The sequence below is a fragment of the Corylus avellana genome, chromosome 2 (genome assembly GCF_965113065.1).
Source record: "Corylus avellana chromosome 2, dhCorAvel1.hap1.2, whole genome shotgun sequence".
Classification (NCBI taxonomy): domain Eukaryota; kingdom Viridiplantae; phylum Streptophyta; class Magnoliopsida; order Fagales; family Betulaceae; genus Corylus; species Corylus avellana.
Genome location: NC_142491.1, coordinates 26140755 through 26149447, shown reverse-complemented (window position 1 = coordinate 26149447; position 8693 = coordinate 26140755). Strand labels below are relative to the sequence as shown.

Below are 8693 nucleotides of genomic sequence, written 5' to 3'. Positions count from 1 at the left end.
TTCCTTTGATGTCAGCAATGGTCCACCCAAAGCGGTTTTATGTTCTCCGAGAATTCTCAACAACTTTTCTTCTTCCCCACAACTCAGATTTGTAGCAATGATGACTGGTAGTGTTTTGTTTTCTCCTAACTTTGCATATTTTAGGTGCTCTGACAATTGCTTCGATTCCAGCTTGGGTGCCTGGACAATAGAAGGAACCAGAGAGGTATTAGTAGGCTCAAGAATCTCAAAGGGAGGAGTATACTTATTTGAGTATTTTGGAGAAGCCTCAAGGTGATGCACTGTTTCAATGATGTCATTAGTAACATCTTCAGATTTTGGCTCAATATCCTGCCTTGTGAAACTATGGGTGAGGGTGGCCTCCAATGGATCTTTATGTTGGTCCTGCAAAACTGTCTCACAAATATCTTGGAACATACAAACATCAAAACATTCTAAATCTTCTTGAGGTAATTTCAATGCATCGAATATTTTGAATTCTATTGTCTCACCATTTACCTTCATTCTCCCAATACCCTTTTTCACACCTTTTGTAATGTCAGCAGTTCTCATAAAGGGTCTTCCTAAGATAATAGGTAAAGGTGATGGCATAGGTGATTCTTTTACATCTAATACTATGAAATCAGCAGGTACAATGAATGTACCTACCTTTGCCAAAACATCCTCAAGTATACCTCTTGGTCTTTTGATGCTTCTGCCTACCAATTGCAAGGGGATTGAGGTGGATTGAAGCTCCCCCAAACCCAGCTTTTCATATACAGTGTAAGGTAGCAAATTAACCCCCGCTCCTAGATCCAGCAATGCCTTTTCGAAAGAATGGTCTCCTATCTAGCAAGGAATGGTAAAACTGCCTAGGTCTGTTAGCTTTGGTGGTAATTTTCTTAACAAGACTGCACTTACCTCTTCTGTTAAGGCCACTGTCTCATACTCCTGAAACTTCCTTTTGTTAGTGCAATAATCCTTTAAAATTTTAGCATATGAAGGAATCTATTTAATTGCATCTAAGAAAGGAATGTTAATTTCTACTTTCCTCAAGGTCTCAAAGATATCCTTAAGTTGCTTTTCTTTCTTTGGTTTGACTAACCTTTGGGAGAAAGGGGGTGCATTTACCCTCTCTATTTTACTTACCTTGGAAGTTGCAGCTTCATCTGGAGATGCTTGAGGTGGCTCTTAAGTTCCAATGACCTTGCCATTTCTGAAAACTGTGACTGCTTTGATTTGTTGGTGACCCCCTGGATTGGGTATTGTTTGGGCTGGAAATTCTTCTGGCTTTCTTTCACTCAGCTCCTTTGCCATCTGGCCCATTTGCACTTCCAGTCTTTAGACAGCTTGCTCAGTCTTTTGAATGGACTGCTCATGCTTGGCATTGGTTTGTTTTTGATCAGTCATGAATTGCTATTGAGAAGTCATGAACTACTATTGAGAAGTCACCAGGGTGTGTATCATATTCTCCAGTTGGTTCAATTTTGACTCTTAAGTTGGCTGGCTTGCTTATTGGGGATCCTTTTTTTGTCCTTGATTGTTACTCCAGGAGAAATCTGGGTGGCTTTGCCATCCTGGATTGTAAGTGTTGGAGTATGGATTGTTCTTGTGGGGGTAATTGTTTTGTCCCACATAATGTGCTTGCTCCTGATCTGCATATAAATATAAAGGGCAAGTTTCAGTAGTATTACCTACTTGAGAACATATGGCACATATCTAGAATTGGGTGTCTGGCTGATTGGGAGAGATGTTCTGAGTAGTCATGGCGTTGACAAGCATAAGGAATGCCTTCTGCATGGTAGCCATTGATTTTGCACTCTGGTATTTTCTTCATTCCTGCCTTTGCTCCTTACACCTTGCCTCCTTCTGGATGGGAATTGTTGGGTGTGTTCACTCAACATCTCAAATATCCTTATGGCTTCCTCACTGCTCTTTTCCATCAGCATACCTCCACAAGCTATATCCACAATACCCTTGTTAGTATCATCTAAACCTTCATAGAAAATTTGTACTTTATCATCTTGAAGGATGTTGTGATGTGGGCATTTTAGAAGCAATGAATTGAAGTGATCCCATGCCTGGAAGAATAGATCTCCATCTTGTTGTTGGAATATTTGAAGTTCCCTTTTAAGTTGTCTTGTCTTCTGAGCTGGGAAAAACTTCTTCAAAAACTTGGTGGCTAATTCTTCCCAAGTATGGATAGAATCTGCAAGCAAAGAATTATACAACAGTTTAGCATTATCTTTCAAAGAGAAAGGAAAGAGGACTAACCTGAGTCTCTCTGGAGTTAGGCCTTGGACATGCTGCAACTTGCATAAATCAAAGAATTCTTTAAGATGCAAGTTGGGATCCTCAGTAGTTGTGCCTCTGAAGTGAGTCAATGCATTAAGGATTTGAGGAGAAATATAATAGTTGCCTTCCACCTCCGATTGATATGCTATGCATGAGGGTTGCTAGAGGTTTGCTGGAACGAATGCCTGCTTCATCAGTCTCCGCACCAGTGGTGGATTTACCTCCAATGGTCTTGGCCCAATTGCATTCTCTTGCAAATCTTCCATCTCAATTTCTTCCTCTTCTTCTTTGTCTCTAGGTAGTTGTGGAATTGCCGGCTCAATTTCAGGATCGAGCAGAATGACGGTTGAGTCTTGAGATCGACGACCTTGCCTCAATTGAATTGCTTTTTCAGTCAGGTAGCTTCAGTGCTGCTAGTCCGGATGCTCCATGGAACTGCACTCGATCGCACTTGGTTGACGTTCGATCGCAATCACACAATGCTAGTCCGCAACCTGAAACAGAAAACCGAAAAATTCAAGAATCAATAGAAAATCTTTTTGACAAAAACAAAATTGAAAATTGAAAATTAAAATAACACAACTAAAGGGAAATAAATTTTAAACAAAATTCGCCGCAGTCCCCGGCAACGGTGCCAAAAACTTGTTGTTCCACAATTACCCACCTAAATTAATAGGCAAATAACTGGATGTTTTACCCGCAAGTGGACAAGGTCAACATAGTTGTATAGTGTGCAAATACGGGGTCATTTCCATGAGGACTGCTGAATCTTGTCTAAAATTAATTCCCACTGTGAAATAAAACAATTGATAATGATAAAAAGGTAGGGCTTTGATATCCACCACTAATTATATTTAGCTAATATATCAACATGCCAATGTTTTGATCATGTTATGAATATCTAATGTTTGTCAACCTAAGGGCATTGGTGTCTACTCCTTAAGCTATTGATTTCCCTAAGCAATGAATTAGGCATGGGTGTCTACTCTAATTCTTTTTTTTCTTAAAGGATTTAGCATGGGTGTCTACTAAGTTGTTCTTTAAAAAAGCACAAATCTATGGAAATCGACAAACATATGAGGCCTAGGGCATGGGTGTCTACTCCTAGTTCCCCATGTTGATTAACCCAAGAATCCGGTGTAGATATCTTTTGTTACTTATGTTAAACACAGGACTCGGTCATCCAAATTGATTTAACTGACTAATCCATACGACATGCACATGTTGATCAGGCACACACATATGAGGAATTCATGAAACTAGGTATTAATCAAGTTAGACATCATAACAAGATCATCACAAAGGTGCCAATATTGAATATTAACAAAACATAATTAGAGCTTCAATCTAGCCCTACTAAATAAATTAGCTACATATAGAGTTGATATTAAACATCTTCATAAGATAAAAGAAAAGAAAGGAAAAGAATAAACCCGAGACTTGAACTTGAAGAGCTTCAATTCTTCTCCTTACACAGCATACCTATTCTAGAGGCTTAAGAGTCTATTTATAAGCTTTAGAAGTCAGTGACAAACTAGTAAACCTAGGAATTTTTTAGGGTTTCAAAACCTATTACAATTGGGAGTTGGAAAACCCTAATATGGAAAGAATGACAATCTGGTAGCCACTTGATATGTCTCTTGCGCACGGGTGCGATCGATCGCAACTCGTGTGCGCTCGATCGCAGGTCTACAATCGAGCCTCTTTTGTTCTGTGCTCGAACGCTAATTGCCTGCTTTGTGCTGTGTCTTCTCTAGTACTGCGCTCAATCGCAGGTAACCTGTGATCAATCACAGTGTCAGGGGCTCCCACTTTTACCATCTTCTCTTTTTGAGCCCAAATCTTCCAGATTTACTTCATTTCCTTCCAAAAGCCTACAAAAGTATGAAAAACACAAAAATGAATTAAAATGACCTAATTTACTAAAACCAAAGGATTAAAATATGCAAGTTAAGGACTGAAAATATGAATATTTTAGCACTTAACACGGCTTGCTCATGATAGTAGGTGCATTCTCCATGTAATGCTCATTAGGATTGGTCACCAACTGATTTTAACACTCTTCTTCTTTTTCTTCTTTAAGTGTATCTAATTTTTGCTTGAGGTGGGCCTCCATCCATTCAAATGATTGCTCTCCTTCCTCCATGTGGCTAAGATGAGGTGCCGCATGTTTTGTAAAGTCAGCATACTGTTTTTCTAAAGTAGCAATTGCTTCATCTAAGGCAGACCTTTTTAGAGGAGGTGGTTCTTGTTGATATTGTTGATGTGGAGAAGAATTCAAATGGTCATATATGGGAGATGGCTCCTCTTCTTGGTATTGTGGAGGCCAATAGGTAGAAGATGACTCATCTTGATTTGCTTCTTCTTCTTTGAGACTATTGCCTTTCGGGTTGAAGTAGGTCTTCATCTCCTCAGATGCTTGCTGTGTAGTCTTAATCAATGTATTTATCATATCTATAAGAGAAGGTTGGTTCAGCTTGACATTGCTGTTGTGGAGCTAATTGAGAGGAATACGCATAATCATAAAATTGTTGATATGAGTGATGTTGCAGTCCATGAGATTGTTGAGCATGAATTCCAGGAGCTTGAACTTGTCATGAGAGATTGGACTGTTGGCTCCATGTTGGGTTACAGGAATCAAAATAGCGGCCGTTCCCCAGTGTAAAGAATGATGTGTTCTTATGCCCATTAAATTTGTTAAAAATTTGTCTCATTGAAGGCATTCTCTAACATGGTGACAAGAGTCATGGCATAAAGAACATGGTCCATGGGGTGTCGGAACGCCTCCCCACATATGTGAATAAAATAACAAAAGGTTAAAATAAAATGAAAAAATGAAATTTAAAAAAGAAAACTTACTAATATGTAGATTTGAATGACCCTGCATGAAACAAAAGAAAAAAAATCAGATCTATAGTTAGTGCAGTAACTGTGCTGCTCTCTGGATGTGTGGTGCACTCGATCGCCCTAGTTGGGCACTCAAGCGCACCTTCAGAAGCAAAATAGGAATTGTGAAAATAATAGAAAAACAGAAAAATTTAAAACAAAAATAAATTAAAGGAAAAAAAACAAAATTGAAAATTAGAATAACACAACTAAAGGAAATTAATTCTAAAGAAAATTCGCCGCAATCCCTAGCAACGGCGCCAAAAACTTGTTGTCACAATTACCTACCTAAATTAATAGGCAAATAATTGGTTGTTTTACCCGCAAGTGCACGAGGTCAACACAATAGTATAGGGTGCAAGTACGGGGTCATTCCCACGATGATTGCTAAATTTTGCTTAAAATTAATTCCAAAAATAAAATAAAATAAAGATTGGATTTGAGTTGATAATGATAAAGAGGTAGGGCTTTGATATCCACCACTAATTATATTTAGCTAATATATCAATATGCCAATGTTTTGATCATGTTATGAATACCTAATGTTTGACAACCTAAGGGTATGGGCGTCTACTCCTTAAGCTATTGATTTCCCTAAGCAACGAATTAGGCACGGATGTCTACTCTAATTCTTTTCTTTCTTAAAAGATTTAGCATGGGTGTCTACTAAGTTTTTCTTTAAGAAAGCGTAAAATTGTGGAAATTAATAAACACAGAAGGCCTAGAGCATGGGTGACTACTCTCGGTTTCCTATGTTGATTAACCCAAGAACCTGGTGTGGATTTCTTTTGTTACTTTTACTAAACCCAGGACTCAGTCATACAAATTGATTTAACTAACTAGTCCATACCACATACATATGTTGATCAGGCACACACATATGATGAATTCATGAAAACAGGAATTAATCAATTTAGATATCACAACAAGATCATCACAAGGGCGCCAATACTGAATATCAACTAAACATAACTAGGGCTTCAATCTAGCCTTACTAAATAAATTAGTTACACATAATTAAAATAAAACTAACAGAAAAGGGAAAGAAAGAACCGGAAACCGCTCCTAGAAGTAGCCTCCAAATTCCTCCCCCAAAGTTGTGTCTTTTCCAGCTTGATTATTCTCGTGGTTTAGAGGTCTATTTATAGGGCTTTAGAAGTCCTTGTTACACTAGTGAACCTAGACAATTCGTAGGGTTTTAGTCCTATTACAAGTGGGACTTGAAAAACCCTAATATGGAAGGAAAGGGAGTTTGTCCGCAGCTTCTAGAATTCTCCAGCGAACGGGTGCGATCGATCACAACCTGTGTGCGTTCAATCTCACATGGCCGCTTCAGGCTTTGTCTTCTCTGGTAGTGCGCTCGATCGCAAGGAACCTGCGATCGATCATGCTGTCAGGGGCTCCAACTTTTTCCATTTTCTCTCTTTTAGCCCAAATCTTCCACATTTACTTCATTTTCTTCCAAAAGGCTACAGAAACAAGGAAAACACAAAAGGAACTAAAATGGCATGAATTAACTAAAACTAAAGGATTAAAACATTTAAGTTAAGGGCTAAAAATGTGAATATTTTAGCACTTAACAGCTTTCCACAACTTGAACTTGGCAAACGTTTCTCATCAATAAAGATTACGAAGTACAAATGTCCTCCCCATGATGCTGTCCTCATAGGTCCCCAAACATCAGAATGAACATAGTCCAAAATTTCCTCTATCTTGTGTGTGGCTATCTTGAATTGCACCCAATTCTATTTCCACAGAACACAAAACTTACAGAAATCAAGTTTGCTTGTTTTGACACCCTTCAACAGATTTCTCTTATGAAGCTCCAACATGCCCTGCTCACCCATATAACCCAACCGCATATGCCACAAAACAGTACAATTAGACTCAAACTCTACAGAGGCGATTCCACCTACAACTATACTTCCCAACAGTTTATAGATTTTCTTTGAATTTTTCTGCCCTTTCATCATTACCATCGTACCCTTAGTCACCTTGATTACTCCAGCTTCAGACTTATAACCATAGCCATTTGAGTCTAAGGTGTCTAATGAAATCAAATTCTTTTCCACATCCGGTACATGTCTAGCATCACATAACATTCTAACCACACCATCAAACATTTAATTCTAATATTACCTATGCCAGTAATTTTGCAATGTGCACCATTACCCATAGTAACTATACTAGAATTAATTGCCCTATTGGTGTCAAACCAATCTCTGTTGGACGTCATGTGAAACGAACATGCTGAGTCCAGAATCCAAGAATCCAGAAGATGCTCTGAATTAGATGCAACAAAAAGCATATCACCATCAGCATTGTTTGAATTGTCTTCCATTACGTTCACAGATTTTGAGGAGCCTTCTTTCTCGTCGTCCTTGATCTTCTTCCAGTCCAGACAGTCTCACTTTATGTGCCCTTTCTTTCTGCACTTATAACAGATGATGTCCTTCCTCCTTCTGGACTTTGACCGAGGATTCTTGCCTTTCAAATCACCCTGTTACTGCTTCTTCCACGCTCATAGTTACCCTTTACATCTAGCCCTTCCCCTTGAGATTTATCATCAATGCTTTTCTTCCTTTAATGAAATGCCAACAGGGCTCCTGTAACGTCCTCTAACTCCAAGGACTCTTCTCCCCATGTTAGGGTTATAACCAGATTCTTATACGTAGGAGAAGTTGGGAGTGAATTCATCAGCATCAACGCCATGTCTTCGTCTTCAAACTTCACATCAACCCTCTTCATATCTCTGATTATTTAATTGAACGCGTTGATGTGTTGGCTCAGATCCGAAGCCTCCGCCATCTTCAAGCCGTACAACCATTGCTTTAGATAGAGCTTGTTCGTCAATGACTTTGACATATACCGACTTTCCAGTTTCAACCAAGTTGCCACTGGAGATTCTTTGTCCATGACGTGATACACCATGTCATCTCCCAGGCAAAGCTGAATAGTAGCTATCGCTTTAGCCTAAAGTTCCATCCAATCTATGTCTGCCATCCATTCATCGTCCCTTGTTGCACCAACAAATACTTGATACGTCTCAGCCATAATTCAAAATTACTAGATCCATCAAACTTCATCACGTCGAACTTTGCAGAAGATGTACCAACCCCAGCCATCGTAGATTAGGCTCTGATACCAATTGTTGTTAGTAGGCACAATAATTGATGAACAATATAGAATCAAAAAAAGAGAGATTAAGAGAGAGAGAGTCGGCACACAAATTTACGTGGTTCGACAATTTTCCTATGTCCACAGAGAGGCGGCTGTATTTTTACTCTTAATAATTCAAGGTTACATCGTACATATATATAGAAAAATCGTAAACCCTACTTGTACAGACTTATTAAGGAAATCCCCAAAATACCCCGCTCTATGAACGTCGCTAGCGCGACGTTCACTCTGCTCCCATCTACTTGCCCTTCCACTGGTATTAATATGAGCCACCAATTCCAACAATTATGCTTAGAAGTAATTTCCTAATTAATTAACTGAATTAAATAAGATGTCCCAGGTTGAGTTGAATA

General features: G+C 38.8%; 1 pseudogene; it reads left to right on the top strand.

Annotated features, from left to right (window-relative positions):
- The window catches only part of LOC148587564 (uncharacterized), a 12625-nt pseudogene extending 7596 nt beyond the window's left edge, over nt 1–5029 (top strand).
- The last annotated feature ends 3664 nt before the right edge of the window (nt 5030–8693 follow it).